Raw genomic sequence first — 22368 nt, 5'->3', positions numbered from 1 at the left:
AGTGTGGTTCAATAAACAAATAAAAGGAGGAGGGAAGCATGTTGTGAAATGGTGAACTAGTCTTGCCTATCATTTCTCAATAATATTTATTTTTATTTTTTTAGGATGTTCAAAACCAACTTTTATTGAAATGAACAAACCAAGAACTCTTTGCAATTCATTAGATACACAAAGGGACTTTTCCCCATTTGCCAAACTTTTTCCAGACTTCACAATGTACAAGTTGGACTCTCTCTCAGGTATTCTTGAGAGACACGGATTATCTGGATCCGGCACAGTCTGGTTTCAGACCGGGGCATGGTACCGAGACGGTCTTGGTCGCCTTAGTGGATGATCTGTGCCGGGAGCTAGACAGGGGGAGTGTGTCCCTGTTGGTGCTCCTGGACCTCTCAGCGGCCTTCGATACCGTCGACCACGGTATCCTTCTGGGGCGCCTTGCGGAAATGGGTCTTGGGGGCATTGCTTTGCAGTGGCTCCAGTCATTTCTGGAGGGTCGCACCCAGAAGGTGTCATTGGGGGACTCCTGTTCCACACCACAACCTTTGTCTTGTGGGGTGCCACAGGGTTCCATACTGTCCCCCATGCTGTTTAATATCTACATGAAGCCGCTGGGTGAGATCATCCGGAGTTTCGGGGTGAGGTGTCATCTGTACGCAGATGATGTCCAACTCTGTCACTCCTTCCCACCCGCTACTAAGGAGGCTGTCGAGGTCCTGAACCGGTGCCTGGCCGCTGTAACAGTCTGGATGAGGGCGAACAAACTGAAATTAAATCCAGACAAGACAGAGGTACTCCTGGTCAGTCGTAAGGCCGAACGGGGTATAGGGTTACAGCCTGTGCTGGACGGGGTCGCACTCCCCTTGAAGGCGCAGGTTCGCAGCTTGGGTGTGACCCTGGACTCATCGTTGAGCCTGGACCCCCAGGTTTCTGCGGTGACCAGGGGAGCATTTGCACAGCTCAGGCTCGTGCGCCAGCTGCGCCCGTATCTCGGGAAGTCTGACTTGGCCACGGTGGTACACGCTCTTGTCACATCCCGCCTGGACTACTGCAACGCTCTCTACGTGGGGCTGCCCTTGAAGACGGCCCGGAAGCTTCAGCTGGTTCAGCGCGCGGCAGCCATGTTACTAACTGGAGCGGGTGGCAGGGAGCACACAACGCCCCTGTTGTCCCAGCTCCACTGGCTGCCGATTTGCTACCGGACCCAATTCAAGGTGCTGGTTCTGGCCTACAAAGCCCTAAACGGTTCCGGCCCAAAATACCTTTCGGACCGCATCTTGGCCTACGAGCCCACGAGGACCTTGAGATCGTCTGGGGAGGCCCTTCTCTCGATCCCGCCTGCCTCACAGGCACGGCTGGCGGGGACGAGAGAGAGGGCCTTCTCGGTGGTGGCCCCCCGGCTGTGGAACACTCTCCCTGCACACATCAGACAGGCGCCCTCCCTCATGTCCTTTCGAAAGAGCCTTAAGACATGGCTCTTCGAGAGGGCATTTAATTAAGTGCTAACATTACGGTAAAGAAGAATTGGAACGGAACAAGGAATATGAGACGGGTTATGATTCCACTATGAGACGAGCGGATTTTTAGTGTAGTCTGTAAGTGTTGTTAGTTTAGATGTTGTTGAAACTGGGTTTTTGTAATTGTCTTTTATGTGTACTGTACACCGCCATGAGTCGCCCTTATGGGCTGAGAATGGCGGTCAATAAGTACATCAAATAAATAATAAATAAATAAATAATTCTTCTTCATCTTCTTGTAAAGTCTCAAGAAGAATGTTTACTCAAGTTTTTGTCCGAATAACAATGCTCATTAGATGTCTGTATACTTTATTTGACATCTTCTGGCAAACTACCATACAATTTATATAACCAACAAATGATCACTAAGTATCGATTTCAAACTCAGCACAGAATTAGTCTATATATTACTCTGGAACCAAGTCCATAAATATGATCTAGTTTCCTACTGATCTACTTGCAGAGTACTCATGCAGATGAATGTAGACTGAAAATATAAGAGAAAAGAATGGATAATTCTCAAACACTAATAGGAATGAATAACTTATTTTGCCATTCCAGCCCACCATTCTTCCACAGCAATTTCTTGGTTGTTTCTCTCTTTTGTATCCCTTGATTGCAAGTCACGATTGTCTATGGCAGTGGTTCTCAAACTGTGCTCCTCCAGATATTTTGGACTTCAGCTCCCCAAAATCCCAGCCATCTTACCAGCTGTAAAGAGTTTTGGAAGCTCCTCCAAAACATCTGGAGGAGCCCGGTGTATGGGTGTGTGTGTGTGTGTGTGTGTGTGTATGGCTGAAGTAACACCTTAAAAAGTACTTGTTCTAAAGTCCCTTCCAGGGGATTTTCTGCCTTGATATTCCAGGTTATATGGCTGTGTGGAAGGGTCCTGGCTTACATAAAATTCAGTTTAAGATCTACAGGATCAATCTTGTTCATAACTTGGGAGCTGTCTGTCTTTTTGCTATTGAGCAGCAGCCCTTACATATATGCTTCAAGTACCAACAGATTATTTTTTTATATACACACACACAAACTATGAAACTATCACTTCCAAGCTTACAAACCAGAGACCACATGTCTAGATTGGGACGCAAGAGATCGGGATTCAGGACATCAAAGAGCAAATAATCTTTCTAATCTTTGCTAAAGCACTTTGAGCCTTAGCTGCTTACTTTGGAAACCGAGAAATGCAATAATACTAGATGGTAATGAAGGAAAGGTATTTTCTCATAAAGTATGCAGTATATATCATAGAATCATAGAGTTGGAGATGGGCCATCCAGTACAACCCCCTGCCAAGAAGCAGGAAACTTGTATTCAAAGCACCCCTGACAGATGGTCATCCAGCCTCTGTTTAAAAGCTTCCAAAGAAGGACTCTCCACCACACTCCGGGGCAGAGAGTTCCACTGCTGAACGGCTGTCACAGTCAGGAAGTTCTTCCTAATGTTCAGATGGAATCTCCTTTCTTGTAGTTTGAAGCAAGTTGCAGTGTAATTAATGGATCTTACTTCCTAACAAATATGATTAAATTAAGATAGATGGAAGAGGCAATCTTCATAATTTTTCCACCCCAAATAGGTTTCTCCAAAGCACTCAACTGTTTTAACAACAAGCAGATGACAACAAGTACTAGGGGACAAGGACTCAAAATCATCCTAGAGGATAGGCACTGGATTTCATCATCAACAATAACATGCTAAGAGATCTTGTAACGTCTTACGAGACTGAGAGAACAAAGCTGGGACATAAGCATAAGAAACAGGAAGACAGTTTACACAAGGACACCTTTGAATCCAAAACTGTTCCAGGATGACCAGAAATTGGCAGTGATGAGAGAATGTTTTTCAGCAGCTCATGCTGACATAGTAAATGCATTCCTTCGTGGAAAAAAACAGATTTTTTCCACAGTCATTTATGCTGTAGTTACACTAGGGTAAGTTATAGTAATGGACTTTGTGTGAGACTATTTTTGAAAAGTATTCAGATGCCTCAATTGGTTCCAAACACAGCAGTGAGATTGCATTCATTGAGGGGGGGGGGGGAGTTTCCCACACATTCCCCAGTTTCATTGATCAACTAAGATTCTGCTGACTCTCTCCTGCATTATGCTTGGAGTACAGTGGATGGGAACACACGACTGAACTATTCCAAATGAAAAACCAAAATAATGAGACACCATCCTGAAGTTTCGAAAAAAAAACTTTTTGATAAACCCAATTATTTACCCCCCCCCCTTTTTTGAAATATTGTTTCTATTTTTTCTCTCAATCCTTTAACTCTAAAGTTAAACTTTTTAATACTGTTTTACTACTTCACCTTTTGGGAGACTGAGGTGACTGGTGAGCGGAAGGTCATTATTTCCTCATTTTAACATTTAAATTTTATTAATTTAAAGATAAAATTGACTAATTAACAATTTGATTTTATAAATTTTCCATAACATGAACAAATTTGCTTCCCTTTACAGTTCAACACTGCGATATCAAAAAAAGTCTGTCTATATTAGACTTGTGAATTTGGGAGTTACCTTGATCCATTTCGTATTCGGCTTTGGGTGGGGCGCCCGATCAGTTTCTGTCTGAACCTCCCAAAATCGTGAGGTCAGATATTTGTTTTCCATTTTCATTTCATTTAAATGGGGGGGGGGGGTTCACCCACAGACCTAAAGTGCCTGGGCCTATGGGTGCAGGCTTTGGGCTTATGCACCTGAGCGGGCCTCACAAGGACTGCAGCCGGGTAAGGAGCACTCCTTACTTGGTGCTTGGCTGCAAGCCCTGCCAGGCCCCATGCAATCCATCCAAAAGACAGGCCCGCCTGCCTTTCGTATCTATTGCATTTTTGTTTCAGGAGGGGCCTTTGTTTCATACCATCCAAACAGACAGAAATAAATGGAAACAAGAATGAAACAAATGGGACGAATTTCGGGCCCATTAATAGTCCATATATCTCTTTATTGACCTTTTGGCACACAGAAAACGTAGCTTTTTTTTTTTGGTCGTGTCAGGAGCGACCTGAGAAACTGCAAGTCGCTTCTGGTGTGAGAGAATTGGCCGTCTGCAAGGACGTTGCCCAGGGGACGCCCAGATGATTTGATGTTTTATCATCCTTGTGGGAGGCTTCTCTCATGTCCCCGCATGAGGAGCTGGAGCTGATAGAGGGAGCTCATCCGCCTCTCCCCGGATTCGAACCTGCGACCTGTCGATCTTCAGTCCTGCCAGCACAGGGGTTTAACCCACTGCGCCACCGGGGGCTTAACTTAGCTTATAGGAGTGGGGTATCAGGACTGATTTAGTATGTTTTTTTAAGTATCTATCCATTTTTTATAAACAATACTAACATTTTAAATTGTATGTATATGTGTGTCAGGAGCATTTTATGGAAAGATGGAAAATTATTATTTTGATAGAAGAAGATAAACTGTTGTCTGAATTCAAGCAACAACCAGTAATATTTTCCTAGTCTGCTACGTATCCAAGAAATCCTGACTGTGGTGACATACAGTATGTGTTCACTTGGCACATCACAAAGCCAACTGGCCACTTTCCCAAAACTACTCAGAACCTACAAAGAAAATGATTTGCACAGAAAGTGAGACTACAACATTCAGTAAAGTAAATAGCCTTTGAGATCTACTTTTAAAAGTGTTCTTTTAGTGTTTTAAAATAGCCAGTCACTTAATAACCAATCACTTCCCTTTTCATATTCAGTAAATATTCATGCTTTGATGTACTTATAGGGACACAGTATACAGTAATTTCTCATTTCTCCCAAGCACTTACCAAGCTGATCTGGATTCAGCAACTGTCAATGTTAGGTGATATTAAATACAAGGCAAGATGAATAACACTGATATAAAATAGCATCTTGACATAGATGTTCCTATGATTGGAACAGATTGAAAAATCAAAAGCTTTGTTTGTTGTTTCATACGATTGAAAGAAATCCAGTAGTTTTCTACACAGTGGTGCAAAATACCCAATTTAATTCATAGTACTGATATTCTATACCCAGGTGGGAATTTTGTAAAGCTTTTCCCAATTCAAATCTTCAAAGACCCTGTGTCCCTCTTTACAATTCACCTACCATATTAAAAAGTCAGAATATGGCTGTGAACATGTCAGCAAGAGTTCAGAAAAGCCAGATAAAATAAAAAATATACAACCCATAACTGATGAGTCACTTAGACAGAGATACACACACAACTACGACAATCTTCATTACTAATTATTTTTAAAGTGAAGGAAGGGAAAAGACCAGGACAGTGACTGAGAAAGATTGTGAAAACTATAAACTTTGTAACATAGCTTCGGAGCTCTGCAAAGGTGTGTTTTATGAAAGTGACAATCCATTCCCCATTCCATCTGCTCTCCAAGAACTGGAGGCGGGGGTTCTTTTATAATTAACGACAAACAAGTTTTCAGTGAACAAGCAAGACCTACAACTTAGACAAACTATCCTACTAGTTGCATTGTTCACAATCCATTGTTCATATCGGGCACAGTTTGAAAGCATTATAGATGATTTTCAAAAATAACTTTGACAAAATTCTAGCAAACACCTGTTTAAAGGCAGCAAATAATAGAATTATCAAGGTCTCACTCCTAAAATCAAAGCTTTTATCATATGCCAAGACCATGTTTTGCCTGAAGCAGGTCATGTGTTTTGCTAATTCGTGAACATAGTCCAGCAAGTTTTTCCATATCAAGTCCCAGGTTTCACTGTTACAGAAGTACCCTTAATTGTACATTTGCAGACGTGGACTGAGGAACCCTCAATTCATGAGACCTAACAAGGTGACATTGCAAGCAATGAGGGAGATAAATTAATTCAAGCAGCCAAAGCTTCCTTCTCAAAAAGAAATGTCAGTCAAGGAAAGTGTGGGAAGAAGTGGACCTTGGAGAATTAAATTCTCATCTGAACAGGCCAACCTGTTTCCATAGAAGAGATCTCTGCCTCTATCTTTAAAACACCCCAAACACTTTGTAACAGTAGACAACTACTAGGGGAGAGGGGACTGTTCACTACTAGAGGAGAGGGGACTGTTCACTCCTCTGTTCCCCAGTCAATATTTATTTATTTATTTATCGTGTCATCAGCAACCATACCATTGTATTACATTTCTAACAGAACAAAACAAACAAACAGATTTAAAAACACAGATTTTGCAAGCTTGGTAGTTGATTAAATGTCCTTTGACCAGTATCTGGCCACTTGGAGTGCCTCTAGTATTGCCGCAAGAAGGTCCTCCATTGTGCATGTAGCAGGGCTCAGGTTGCATTGCAGCAGGTGGTCAGTGGTTTGCACTTCTCCACACTCGCATGTCATGGATTCCACTTTGTAGCCCCATTTCTTAAGATTGGCTCTGCATCTCGTAGTGCCAGAACCCAGAAGCAACCCAGTCAAATAATCAGTTGCAACACAACCAGGCATGACATCACAGCAATTCCAATTCTGGATTCAGCCTAAAAGTGGCAATTCTTTACAACTTTTCTTGGTTACACAAAGGGGGAGCAAGTCTCCTCCAGCTACCACATTCTTATACAGATGGGGGGGGGGGGGGGGTGTTGGATGAAAATTCAGTCAGATTTTTTTTCTGGGGAGGATCAAGTCTTTCAAGGGTCACCTAGCAACTTTCAGGAGTAGTAAAATGGGAACATACAATGAGAGCCAATCATGACATGACTGGGATCTCTTTTGTTTTAACTTAACAACAGCTGTCAGTAAGGGGCAAACTGGACTGGACCAGACCAGTAGAACCGGGGGGGGGGGGGCAGGAGGGAGCATTTTCAAGAAGCCTGCATCTCCTATTGAAAGAGTCAGCCATTCTCTTCCACAACTTACAGCTATCCATCCACACAACTCCTACATTCCCTTACTCGTTCCTTCAACTGGAAGATTTTGACATTCTAATTGTCAAGCAGAGGATAAAAATGGTCAGACATGCCTCACATATTGAAGGCTGTCGTGCATTTATGTGGGGAAATGTAAAGCCTGACCCAAAACCCAACTACATGGTAAAATTAATGCAGTTTGACACAGCCATTAAACAGTGTCAAACTGCATTAAAATAGTGTCAGACTGCATTACCTCTATACTGCAGATGTATCCTTGGTCACCCTTAGCATGTGTGGTGTGAAAGCAAGGAGGAAATGTGTGTCTTGTGTCCTCTTAACTACCCAAACTTAAAAGAATTGAAAGTGAGACTGTCTATGTAGGCTGTCATTTACTTGTTCATAGTTTTCATTGAGTTCTGAGGGACAAAACCAAAGAGCTACAATTCAGAATACAGGTAAGGGAAAATCCAAATCATAGAGTTGGAAGAGACCTCGTGGACCATCCAGTCCATCCACCTGTCAAGAAGCAGGAAAATCACAATCAAAGCACTCCCAACAGATTGCCACCCAGCCTCTGCTTGGACTGGATGACCCATGAGGTCAGAAAATCACAACAGAACAGAGAAGGTGACAGATGTAGTCACATATGCTGCTTCTAGATGTGGTGTCCAGATATATCTCTTCTACTGTACAAATTATTAGATGCTATTTACTTCAATGGGATATGTGTAAAAACTCTTATTCTATAGGATCAAAATAACTGCCTTCTCCCTGCCTGGTATTTCTGGTCAAACCTGTACAAAAAGGTCTAAACACAGAACACTGCCATTTATCTATGTACTTATTACATCTCCTCAGAAATCTACAGTACAATTGGACCTCTAGAGCTATAGTTTCAGCAACCAAAGACTCCATGGCTTGAAAATATTTTTAAATTCCCAAATACAAATCTTTATTTTGCCATTTACACCACTTTACTAGAACCTTGCATAATGAGACTTGAGCATCCATGGGTTTCAGTATTCATGGAGAGTCCTGGGATCAAACCTCAGTGGAATTTTCCAAACATGCTTGTGGTAATAACAATGATAAGTAATGATATTCCTTGGAGAAAATAATACATAACTTCTATATGCGCAGCACACACATTTGCCAATACAAAATGAAAAAGGAATGTATGGGACAAGCCATCTTTTTCAGAAATTGTTTGTTATGTTGAAACTAGAAATAGTAGACCTGAAGCCAATTCGAGTTTTGAATGGAAAGGTGGACAGTGACAGTCCACTGTCAAGGTAAAAGCATTTCCCTCATATACACAGATGTCACCTTATGATCACCTTTCAGGGTCCACTTTGGGTATTCGAAGGTGCATTACATTGTAGAATGAATGCAGTTTGACACCACTTTAATTGCCGTGGCTCAATTCTGTGAAATACTGGTATTTGTACATTTGTGGGCAGAGAAATCTAAAAACTTGTAAAACTATAGCTTCCATGATTCCATAGCACTGAGCCATAGCAGTTCAAAATGTGTCTAGCTTCTTTAACGATACAGTGCAGATGGACCCAAACACGATTTCCAGGGCAATGTCCTAACTCCACATTAATCCCTCCTATTCCTGGATCACGTGCAAAAAAGAGCAAGAAGGGGCTTCAAGCAGTTAAATCTCCCCAGGAAGTTGACACTCAGGGCTTCATCATCCCTCCCCTACAAACAGAAGCCAAAGATATGGAGGGGAGAGAGCAGGGATAAGACAGAGAGGTCAAATGATGCTGGCATCAGAAAATACTAGAAGCTAGGAGAAACCAGTTAGAAGAAGAAGCAATGGATTCAAACTGCAAGAAAAGAGATTCCACCAAAACATTAGGAAAAAAACTTCCTGGTGGTAAGAGCTGTTAGGCCAGGCATGGGCAAACTTCGGCCCTCCAGGTGTTTTGGACTTCAATCCCCACAATTCCTAACAGTGGCTGCTAGGAATTGCAGGAGCTGAAGTCCAGAACACCTGAAGAGCCAAAGTTTACCATGCCTGTGTTAGGCAGTGGGATATACTAAATCAGAGTGTAGTGGAGTCTCCTCTGGAGGTTTTTAATTATAGGCTGGATGGCCATCTGTTGAAGGTGCTTTGAATGAGTATTCCTGCATGGCAGAAGGGGGCTGGGCTGGGTGGCCCTTGAGGTCCTTTCCAAGTATGGTTCTAGGACAGGCATGGGCAAACTTCAGCCCTCCAGGTGTTTTCGACTACAACTCCAATTCCTAACATCATACCAACTGTGTTGTCGAAGTCTTTCATGGCCAGGATCACTGGGTTGCTGTGAGTTTTCCGGGCTGCATGGTCATGTTCCAGAAGCATTCTCTCGTGACGTTTCTCCCATATCCATGGCAGGCATCCTCAAAGGTTGTGAGGTGTGTTGGAAACTAGGCAAGTGGTGTGTGTGTGTGTGTGTGTGTGTGTATGGAATGTCCAGGGTGGGAGATAGAATTATTGTCTGCTTGAGGCAAGTGAGAATGCTGCAATTGATCGCCTTGATTTAGCACTGAATAGCCTTGCAGGTTCAAGGCTTGGCTGCAGGGCTACAACTTCTGAGAATGCCTGCCACAGATGTGGGCGAAACGTCACGAGAGAATGCTTCTGGAACATGGCCATACAGCCCGGATAACTCACAGCAACCCAGCCTAGCGGTTGTTAGGAATTGTGGGAGTTGTAGTACAAAGCACCTGGAGGGCCGAAGTTTGCCTATGCCTGTTCTGGAAGGAGGAGGAGGGGAAAGAATAAGGATCCGCTTTGCCCCAGGCTGGTCGCCCTTTGACCTCCCTGTGAGGCCTTTTAGGGGCGGAGAGAGAAAGGGGGCGGGCGAGAGAAAGAGAGAGAGAGAGAGGACCATTGAGGGAGACCGGCTTCCTCTTCCACGCGTGTTCAATGGTGCCCGAGCCAAGCGAGAAAGGGGAGAGAAAGGCTCAACCCCATGTGAACGCGCTCTGGATCGCGGCCAGGGCTCAGATTCCCCACTACAAGCCGGAGGAGAGAGAGAGGGAGGGAGGGAGGGAGGGAGGCGGGCTGAGGAACACATGGGCGCCCCTTGCCAGCAGCCGGCCTCCTTCCGCCTGTCACCGGCCTCAACTCCTCGGCCCGGCGCCTCCTCCCTCCCTTCCCCGTCCTCTTCCCTTCCCTCGCGGCCCTTACCTGCCCGGCCTTCCGCCGCCTCGTCGCCTCGCCTCGGCCTCCTCCTCCTCCTCCGCCTTCCTCCGGGCCCCACGCACCGTCGCCCGGCGGCCGCTCTGCCTATGGCGGGCACACACTTGGCGCGTCACCGCCCGCGAGCGCCGTCGCCCCCACCACACGCGCGCGCGCTCTCGCTCATCAGTCGCCGCCGCGCCGCCAGGGAAGCCGGGAAGTGTAGTCCGGGCCCAGTGCGCATGCGCCAAGGCTACCGCATGGTCTGCCTTCGTCACCATAGCAGCCGCCTTCTCATTCCCGTAAATCATTTCGGGAGCCAGGATTTCGTTTCGGGGGGGGGGGGGGCTTTTTTCAGGGTGGGTTTCGGGGGGGGGGGGCTGAGCCTGAGTGAAAGAGGGTCTAGCCTAGCAAACCTTTTGTATCATTACCCCAATACCCCCATGCATATGAGATATATTGAGTATGGTGATCAGATCATGATATGAATAAACATAACAGTTTAAATAATGCACCAGGAAGGCCTTTTCGCGAACCACCATGAGAATTTCGGGGGTGGGGGGGGCCTGAAGCCCCTCAAGCCCCCCCCCCCCCCCCGGCTACATGTCTGTCGAGAGCCGTAGTCTTCTCTCCTTCCAAAGGACTTTCATGTATTTATTTACGACATTCATATGCCGCCCTTCTGACCCCGAAGGGGACTCAGAGCGGCTTACAAGTTTTATGTAATACAATATATTATTAGCATAGCGCAATATTAGTACCATACAATCCCATATTGTACCATGCGACTATACTGTAATATTATTAGTAATATTACATGTAATATTAAATATATAATTTTATTGTTTTATTATTAGTATTATATTGTATTCAGCCTCAGCAGACTGAAAGCCAAAACCAAGGTCACAACAACATCTGTTATAGAACTCCAGTATGCTGATGACAACATCATCTGTGCACATTCAGAAGAAGACCTACAAGCCACTCTAAACACCTTCGCAGAAGCATACGAGAAGCTCGGCCTGTCATTGAACATTGAGAAAACCAAAGTGCTCTTCCAGCAGTCACCAGCCAATCCCTCTCCAATGCCAGAAATACAGCTTAATGGTGTAAGACTAGAAAATGTTGACCATTTCCACTACCTTGACAGCACCTCTCCACCAAAGTCAACATTGACACTGAAATACTACACCGCCTGAGCTCGGTGAGTGCAGCATTTTTTCGAATGAAGCACAGGGTGTTTGAGGACAGGGACATACTTAAGGATACCAAGGTACTTGTTTATACCAAGGTACTATTGTCCTCCCAACCCTGCTATATGCCTGCGAGACGTAAACTATCTACAGACATCACATGCAACTCCTGGAACGATTCCATCACTGTTGCCTCCAAAAAATCCTGCAAATCTCTTGGAAAGACAAGCAGACAAATGTCAGCGTGCTGGAAGAAGCAGAGACCACCATCATTGAAGTGATGGTCCTCTGCCATCAACTCCGCTGGATCGGCCACGTTGTCCAGATGCCCAAACACCGTCTCCTAAAGCAGTTACTCTACTCCGAACTCAAGAACGGAAAACGGAATGTTGGAAGACAGGAAAAGAGATTTAAAGATGGGCTCAAAGCCAACCTTAAAATCTCTGGCATAGACACTGAGAACTGGGAAGCCCTGGTCTTTGAACACTCCAGCTGGAGATCAGCTGTGACCAGCAGTGCTGTAGAATTCAAAGAGGCATGAACGGAGGGTGAAAGAGAGAAATGTGCCAAGAGGAAGGCACATCAAGCCAACCTCAACCGGGACCGCCTTCCACCTGGAAACCGATTCCCTCACTGTAGGAGAACATATGTGAGTCAAGAATAGGGCTCCACAGTCACCTACGTACCCACCGCCAGGACACCGCACTTGGAGGACAATCTTACTCGGACATTGAGGGATCGTTTAAGTAAGTAAAGTGCATATCAATATTACATGTGTATACAATATAGTATATTATTAGCACAGCACAATATTGGCATTACATATTACATTACATATTACTATTTCGTACCACTATGCTGTAATATTATTAGCAATATCACATGTAATATAAAATATATAATTCTTAAATTGTATTATTACATTGTAATATTATTATCAATATATATGTATACAATATACTATATTATTTTACTGATACTTTGGAAAAGGCATGGGCAAACTTTGGCCCTCCGGGTGTTTTGGACTTCAACTCCCACCATTCCTAACAGCCTACTGAAGTTTGCCCATGCCTGTTTGGAAGGAGTGTTCTTGTTATTGTAAAGTTATGATCTAAGTTTACAGTGCATTCTGTGAGATAGTCTTCAGTTACAAGCATTAATACATATCCTTTTTTGTGTGTGTCAGGAGCAACTTGAGAAACTGCAAGTCGCTTCTGGTATGAGAGAATTGGCCGTCTGCAAGGACGTTGCCCAGGAGATGCCTGGATGTTTTGATGTTTTATCATCCCTGTGGGAGGCTTCTCATGTGCCTGCATGGGGAGCTGGAGCTGACAGAGAGAGCTCATCTGTGCTCTCCCCAGATTCAAACATCAGTCCTGCTGGCACAAGGGCTTAACCAATTGCACCACCAGGGACTCCAATACATATCCATAATACTGGTTGATGAAGCCTTATCAGAAATGCTTGGAACCAAAAATATTTTGGGTTTTTTTTTCTTTTTAAAATAATTAAATATTTGCATATACATTTTCTTTTCGTGTCAAGAGCAACTTGAGAAACTCCAAGTCGCTTCTGGTGTAAGAGAATTGGCTGTCTGCAAGGACGTTGCCCAGGGGACGCCCAGATGTGTTACCATCCTGTGGGAAGCTTCTCTCATGTCCCCACTTAGGAAGCTGGAGCTGACAAACAGGAGCTCACCCCACTCCTTGGATTCGAACTGCTGGCCTTATGGCCAGCAATCTTGCCGACACAAAGGTTTAACCAATTGCACCACTGGGGGCTTCTACTGCATATACATAATGAGATATCTTGGAGATGGGATTCAAGTCTAAATGATACATGATTTCTGCTCTGTTAAACCACAGTTTTGGATTCCTGGCATGCCTGGGCTCCAAAGTTTCAAACCACACAGGATGAAGGCAAGGATCAGAGGCTTTATTCACTGATTGGTGCAAGTTGGTGCTGGCTACAATCTGCGTACTGATTGGTGGAGGTGCACCGTCCACCTGATTGGACTCCTTGTCTGACAGGAACTTTAATAAAGGAATATAGACAGGTTAAAGGGTGATAATCCTGCCAGTTCAGATGACACAGTGGAACTAAGCCAGCAAAACAATGGGCGACAATGAGTTTTGGCACACCTGGATGGATTCTCAGGAAGAGACAAAGGCAGGGTGCTTGATGACTCCATGATATTTCCTGCTGGTCAGAGATGGGTTTATTGTGAGATGTAAGGCCCGTCGCAAACTAGGTTTCTGCTGGAGAAATCCTTGCTAGCAAGTCCCTGACGTCATGAGCCTGCGCCTCTCTCCCCGCCCCTTTCTCCGCCCCTTTCTCTTTGCGAGCGTGGTTTTTCCTTTGCTAGGGCAGCATTGCCCGCATTTTCTCTCAGTTGAATTCAGCCAACTGAGAGAAAATGCGGGCAATGCTGCCCTAGCAAAGGAAAAACCACGCTCGCATGGAGAAAGGGGCAGAGAAAGGGGCGGGGAGAGAGGCGGAGTCTCGTGACGTCAGGGACATGCTAGCAAGGTTTTCTCTCGCAGGAACAGAGTTTGCGACGGCTCTAAGAGTTTATTGTAGCAAGGAAAAGGATGGTCATGAGAGATTTTGTCATCTGCCTGAAGGAATAATGAGATTTGCCCTGTGTTCCCACTCCAACTAAGAACTGAACCAAAGGTCACCTCTGAATGTTAGCCTTACCATTCTGCTGAGGGAATTCGCTGGTGAGATCCTTCCTGGCATCTTCGTTGGCCGTGTGCTTTAGGGTCTTTTGGGGTCCCTGGGTTGTAACAACATAAACACAAAACTACTGCACATCTAATGCACATGTCTGAAACTAATTTTATACACAATAGTTGTTGATAATTTTGTGCATGAACAAAGTTGGGGTACATTGAAATATCAAAAAGCATCTTGACTCCCATGTGAACAATTTGGGATTTTGGACCATTTTGAATTTCTGGGATACTCAACCTGTATTTCTTGGGCCCCATCTGCACTGCCATATAATATATTTTGAAACTGCATGGTATGTTAGTGTTGATCTGGCCATAGTTAGATAAAATGTCTGATGGGAAACTAGGAAAGTTTCCTAATCAACTATAGCCAGGATATTTCTGTGTGTTCTCAACTGCTCCTTTGAAGCTGACACATGGTTTTCCATGGAGTCTCTTCTTTTTGGAAAAGTTTGTTTGCTTAAAATGTCTGGAATTATTATCATGATTACCCAAAAGTAGTTCTTGTCACTCTCTCAGCCACCCATTTTGTAATTCTGGATAATAAATACACAACATCTACAATGAAGTACCTCTTCAGAAGACTATTACAGAAAAACGGCCTTGCTGTTGTGGAATCCTATAGTCATAATTCGGTCTCTTTGGTTTTTAGGCCTGTTCCTACAGTTATTTAGGACACTGATTCAGAAAATTGCATTGGATAGACTACATCAGTTCTAGTTTATATATAGTTATCTCAATTTTCTATGGGAAAGCAGATTAAGGCGGATAGATTTATTTATGTTCTGGATCTCAAAAACTAGAGTTGATAGAGTAAAACTGGTGTAATTTTGGGTAACATTTTTAAGTAGCAGAACAATTCAACCTCTGTAACTGTGATCAAAGGAAGACTGCAGCAGGATAGTGTTATTGTAACTAAAGGGTGAACTGACTATAGTGTTAAAAGTAGCACAAACCTCTTTTAAATCCCCTTCTGCCAACATACATAGATGCTCTTCCACTGGGAGAATTCTTCCCATCTGATCTTGGAGATCAGGGAACAGCACCATCTTCTGGCAGATACAGGCCTTCTACAGTTTAGAAAGAAGATCCAACCAGTCCATCCTCCAGGAAATAAAGCCTGACTGCTCACTGGAGGGAAGGATACTAGAGACAAAGTTGAAGTACTTTGGCCACATCATGAGGAGACAGGAAAGCCTGGAGAAGACAATTATGCTGGGGAAAGTGGAAGGCAAAAGGAAGAGGGGCCGACCAAGGGCAAGATGGATGGATAGCATCCTTGAAGTGACTGGACTGACCTTGAGGGAGCTGGGGGTGGGAACGGCCGACAGGGAGCTGTGGCGTGGGCTGGTCCATGAGGTCACAAAGAGTCGGAGACGACTGAACGAATGAACAACAACAACAGTTTAGAAAAGATAAAGGTTTTCCCCTGATATTAAGTCTAGTCTTATCCAACTCTGGGAATTGGTGCTCATCTCCATTTGTAAGCCAAAGAGCCGAAGTACCTCCTAGGTCATGTGGCCAGCATGACTGCATGGAGCGTTACCTTCCCGCCACAGCGGTCGCTATTGATCTACACACATTTGCATGTTTTCAAACTGCTAGTTTGGCAGAAGCTGGGGCTAACAGTGAGAACTCACTCTGCTCTCTGGTTTCGAACTGCCAACCTCATGGTCAGCAAGTTCAGCAGCTCAGCAGTTTAACCAACTGTACCACTGGCCCACTTTAATCTTCATGGAAAGTAATAGTGTGAACAGAGTTGTGAAATGTCACCCACTTTCCATAGGGACTTACATGTCATTCCTGCTCATGATCAGATCGGTTACAGTTCTTTTCTGCCCTCTGTCATCTAATCTAATAAAATTATTACATGGGGAAAAGTCCTTTTAGTTTTACCTGCAAGCGTAAGCCATCATTTGGATGTAACTACTGCTGTAAGTACTCCTGGCCTGAAGCTGAAACTAGTGTAGCCTTCTTCTTGTTAGTCGTGCAAGTAATAAGGGGAGCCTCTGTCCCTCCTTGTGTTAATGGACTCCAACTCCCATCAGCCCCAGAAAGCATGAGCAATAGTGTGGAATAAGAGTTAAAATCTAACAACACTCAAGGGCCACAAGTTCTCCAATTCTGAGCTATTCCCTCATTCTTTAAAAGAGACGTTAAGAGTGCAAACATAGGTCAACTGATATCACTCAATCTCAAATCCTCTGAAAAAAGTTGTTAACTTGACATACAGTTTTCCTCATCTTTACAGGCTATTCTACAAATCTGCAGCTCTGGAAATCACTAGCTTTTTCACAGATGCTTCTGTCATGAAGTATATGGGAGCATCAGTGTAAACACATTACTTTCCCTCAAGGTGACATAAGGTCCTAATGCTAAGAGCAAATGACGTGTAATGATTTGGTTTTACATGACAATTATATGTTGCACTGCTGAACTTGTTGACCAAAAGGTTGCAGGTTCGAATCTGGGGAGTGGCGTGAGCTCCCGCTGTCAGCCCCAGCTTCTGCCAACCTAGCAGTTCAAAAACATGCAAATGTGAGTAGATCAATACGGGAAGGTAACGGCTTTCCATGCAGTCATGCTGGCCACATGACCTTGGAGGTTTTTTATTATTATTATTTTGATACATCCCAACAATCAAAATTTTTGACATACAGGACTTATTTCAATAAACATTATTCCAAAAGTAAATATTCCTTAAATGACATTCTATACATTCATTAGTTATGTATCACCCAACAAACCCCCCCTCCCCCATTCCCCCCACCCCCCTGGAACAGCTATTCTAAATCATGTCATTACATCAATTTAACCGTGTGAAAAGCCTGGTTCAAAATACATGACCTTGGAGGTGTCTATGGACAGCATCGGCTCTTCGGCTTAGAAATGGAGATGAGCACCAACCCCCAGAGTCGGACACAACTGGACTTAATGTCAGAGGAAAACCTTTACCTTTATACTTTAAAGATTTTTAATCTTTGGCTCTTCTTAGAGACAGAAGTTGTGAATATAACAAGGCTTATATTCAAAACATGTCAATGCATAGTTATATCATATTAGAATATTTATCTGCTACCCTGACCACTCTTGTAGAAATGTAATTATTCAAGCTGCTAAAAATCTTTCCTGGTTATTTAGCCCTCTTTCTTCACTTACTTTACCTGAAGGTCTTTGTTTAGTGGGTTCGAGTGTTGCACTCGGTTTGAATCCTGCCCAGCCTCTGAAACTGACTTAGTGATCTTGGGCAAACCACAGCAGCAAACCTATCTTAATTAAATTTTGCCTCCCTGCCACTCGATAGGTTTATCTTAGGCCTGCCATCAATCAGAAAAAATGGAAAGCATAAAACCTTACAGTACAGACTAGGCATGGTAGGGATTGTCTATTAATAGCAAGTTATCCTGGATTATTAGATGATGTTTCTTGTGTAGACACACTCACTTGTTGATTTAAATCAGCATAATAAATTGCTTGTCAAGATAAAAAAATATATCTTTTTGCTTGGTTGTTGTTTGTCAAAAGGCAGGCAAACATCATGGCTAATTAGATACTTTCACAGATCCATAGGAAGCTGTTCTCTGAAGCCCTCGCTGCAGAATTGACATGCCTTTGAATGCAGTGGAACACACTGCTTCATGTGTGCCTAGCACTGGGATTTTTTCAAGATAGTTTGAAGCTTAACACTGTAATTGTTTGACTGTTTGTCTCATAAATAAGTCTTTAGGATGACTTAGGATCTGTCATTGTAACATTATGTCCCCATTGCTAGTCAAATTAGGCCATTTAATGCTGACACAAAAGATCAAGGCTTCTCCCACAGGCAGCTCAGCATGTCAGGAAATTTGGCTTGAAACATTGTAAAGAAATTGTTTGTGATGGTAGAGGCAGAATAAAAGCCAAGACCTGGAGAAACTCACCTGCTCATCTCAGCCATCATGGAGTAAACTATATTGCAGCACTCTAAGTTGTTTAATATACAGGATAGGTTTGAGGTGTGAGTTTTTGGACAAATGCAACAAGTGATATCCCTATCAATGTAGTTTAGGAGTGGTTACGAATTGTGGTAGGTAGGACCAGAAATTATACAATCTTCTGGGTCTGTATAATTGAAGAAAAAAATAGAAGAAAGGAATTAGGCATGAGCAAAGAAATAGGGGGATTAAAATTGAAGGAGACGGAGTAGAGTTAGGGAAAAACCATAACAAGATAATGTGGAAGACCAAGTCAGAAGAAAGTACCCATAAGAACATGATGGTGGAAAACAATAATTACATTGTACTGGAAGTGTAATTATAGTAAAGTTATTATCACAGAAATAAATCCAACATTTGTGATTACTTTTGGGAGTAAAATAAAGTATGCATAGATTTTACAGTTGCTGAACAAGTAAAAGACACTATGATCCAATGGGCAAAAATGTGGACCAAATAATAAAACTAAAAGAATGGGAAGAACTCTGGAAAAAAACAACTTAAATATACAAGAAGCTATACTGTCAATTTTTTTTAAATAAAATGATATATAGAAGGTATATAACACTGGAAAAGTTATCAAAGATGCATTTTATTATTTGTGATGGACTTGCCCAAGAGCAAAGAAACTTTGGACAAATATAGATAGTGATATTGAAACTATTTTAAAAATTAAAATTCCACTGAATCCAGATTTCTAAAAAATTGGGATTGTTAGACAAACAAGTATGAAAACAACAGAAAAGAATGCTTCTTTACATTATGGTAGCAGCTAGAATGAAATATGCAAAATTATGAAAACAGCAAAACTGGATTACAAAAGTTTTTGAGATGGATGAAATGGCCAAATTCACTTTGGCTCTACAAGTAAACACCCAATAATTTCAGGAAGAAAACTTTTGTGGGAATTATAAATAATAATAATAAAATACTACAATTGGGTTTGTAGGATAAAGACTTTCCCCCCTCTTTTCCTTCCACCACCCATGAGACTTTGGATACTTGATATGTTTATACACACACACACACACAACTTTTACTTTTACTTTTTATTTTTTTAAAAACACACACACATATATATCTTTTATGTACTGTTAGAAAAGGGAAAAAAACAAGGCTACTTAAACATACTACAGTTTTCCTTACTCAATACTCAATTTATTAACAGTTTAAATTAAAAATTTTGATTTACTATGTAATTATTAAAATTAGATAAAAGGATTTAAAATAAATTATTTAATACATCTAAAATATAATATTAAAGATAAATGTGATAGATGCTATTTAACTCTATTTAAACAAATTTATTTATTTCTGTATGCTTGTCCACAATGCCCTGCCTCATGTACAGAGGAAAAATTGTTTAAATCTACAGACAATGTGGTTGCTGTTGCCCGTTTTTGGTCAAAATGAACCCGAGCAAATATTTGGGGGTCCTGTGGCATGCAGGGAACGGTGGAAGACAGAAAATTGGAAAGGCTGCAGGACCAGAGATGGCTGCCATTTCCACGGGTCTCCCTGAGGATCTGCAAACATCTGGCAAGCTCTTGAAGCCAATAAAGGTTTCCCTTTCCCCAAATAAATCTCACTAGGTTGAAGCAAAGGCCACCAAAGTTTATTTCTGTTCCAGTTGGAAAGGATGATGACCGCAGTAATCTGCTAAAGAAGCCGACATACATAGATACAGCAAAACATGCCTTTTATACATTTTCCTTTTGAATTTCCCATGCCCGCCTCCCTGGGCCAGCTCTGCTGTGATTAATCAGGGGATTCCCTGATGTCAGCGGGCCAGGAGGAGTGACTGAGGGCTGGTGCATCTCAGCCAATGAGAGCCCGAGCCTCACTTCTGATGTCACTTCCCTCTCAACCAATGGTAGAGGGGAGGCGTGGCAATGGTGTAAACAAAGGGAAAGATTTAATTTAATGAATGGATTATGACTGGCCCTTCCTGGGCCCTTTTGAGAAGTGGATCTGGGTGATAGCTGGGAGTCATCCAGCCTGTCCAGATTATTAAAATGATGATTTTGAAATAGCAAATCCCGTGGTGGGTCTGGCAGGTCCGTGCCAGTTCCATTGTCTCAAGAGCTGCAATATTGATATTTTGATGGGATCAGATTATCCAATTTCCTAGGAAAGGGAAATGTCATTGTTTAGAAAGCTGCAACATTCCCTTCTCTCTACAGAGAGGAAATGTCCTTTGTGGAAAGTCATTAGCATGTCCAAGGGTTTCCCAATCTTCAAGTGGCCTGATCCTCCAAGGCTTGAGGAAGGGGCTACCAATCTTATTGTCCACAGTATGGGGTGCTTCTATGAGTGCTTAAACAAAGATGCTTCATGTTTCGTGTTTTATACATACATACATATAATTTATTAATAATTGGGTGCTTAAACAAAGATGTTCCATGTTGCACAGTATGGGTTGCTTAAACAAAGATGCTTCATGTTTCATGTTTCATACACACACACATACATACATACATACATACATACATATAATTTATTAATAATGAATGGGGGCACATGAGGTATCCATAGAGGGCAGGGGGACCCATACTGGTGGAAGCCTCCCATTATGGAGTTTTTGGGGGAACATACAGAGTGGGGCTCAGGGAGCAGCCTAGGGACCTGTGCTGGCAGAAGTCAGGCTGCTCCTGAGGGGTTGAAGAGGGGTTGTTCAGGGTCCCAGTTGGTCCCTTGCAAGCAAGGGACTTGAGGGATTCCTAAGAATAAGGAGAAGGCACAAGGAGGTTTGGGGAGCATGCAGGATGGAGGGGGGAAAGGAGTTCACGGGGTTCAGCAAGGCACCAATCAACCAATTGTCAATTCATAAAAATGAGTCAATCCATTAAAATGATTGAAAATGTTGGCAGAAAGCTTGGCTTCATGGGGGGGGGCACAAAAAGGGGATCCCTGGGGTCAGCGGGCATCATCCAGGCACCACCAAGGGACGGAGAGAACGTATGCCAAAGTTCAGTGGAACCGCAAAACGCCTTTGGTATCCACAAGGGTTTTTGGATAGGGCAAAAAGGTGAATTTGGAGGGTGTTAGGGGTCTATTAAGCAAAAAGCAAGATAGCAGTTAGTCTTAGAATTAGTCAAGGAAGAAAATGGTGTTGGTCCGGTGAAGATCTGTGGTGCAGCGGATACGGAGGCACAAAGGCGAGATTCAGTATCTGTGGTTTAAGGGACCACATTTCCTAGCTCCTGGGACGCTGCCAAATCATCCTGGTTAAGACTGCAAGGTCTCGCGATTTGGAAAGGAGAAAGTTCATAGTATAGGAGTCAGAAGAGATACAATGTTGCAAGCAAAGTGCTGAAAAGGGATAAAAAATTTATTAGGGATTTGTTACAAGGTGGCAATAGGGGAGGTAGAGGAGGAAAGGGAGTTTCCGCTGGAGCTGCTGCCAGTGCAAATGCCTCCACTGAGATTTTGAGCCAATTTCATGTGGTGGTCAGTTCCTGAGCCTGTGGAACTCCCTGCTGTGACCAGCTGGATCAACTAACTTTAAAGGTAGGGGATTCTGTGTTCATCATCAAAAAAATATTTAGCCACTTGTAGTCCTTCTATTTTTATCAGTTTTATACTTATATATATAGTATATTATTTATAAAGCTGTGTTGAATAATAATAATAATAATAATAATAATAATAATAAAGATAAACTTAATAGGATCTGGTAGAAGAGGGCCTCATCACACTTGAGCATTTATCCACTTAATACACTTTAAATGCTGTGACTGCCTCTTGCTGAGTTCTGGGGTTTGTAGTTTAGGGAGGAGCCTTTAAACTGCTCATCCAGAGAAACCCTGGGCCTCCTTTAAACTACAAACCCCAGAATTCTGCAGAAGGCAGTCATAGCATTTTAAGAGGATTAAAGTAGATAAATGCTCAAGTGTGATGAGGTGATTGTAAGATAATATTGGAAGAAGCTATGGTAGTGTA

General features: G+C 42.9%; 1 protein-coding gene across 1 annotated transcript in view; it reads right to left on the bottom strand.

Moving 5' to 3' along the window:
• Positions 1–10692, bottom strand: part of DCAF1 (DDB1 and CUL4 associated factor 1) — a 60341-nt gene extending 49649 nt beyond the window's left edge. The window contains exon 1 of the mRNA XM_060765808.2: positions 10534–10692. The gene's annotated coding sequence lies outside the window, so the exon portion shown is untranslated. The remainder of the gene's footprint in view (positions 1–10533) is intronic.
• Between the last annotated feature and the right edge of the window lie 11676 nt (positions 10693–22368).

The sequence above is a fragment of the Anolis sagrei genome, chromosome 2 (genome assembly GCF_037176765.1).
Source record: "Anolis sagrei isolate rAnoSag1 chromosome 2, rAnoSag1.mat, whole genome shotgun sequence".
Taxonomy (NCBI): Eukaryota; Metazoa; Chordata; class Lepidosauria; order Squamata; family Dactyloidae; genus Anolis; species Anolis sagrei.
This window is presented reverse-complemented; position numbering and strand designations above follow the sequence as displayed.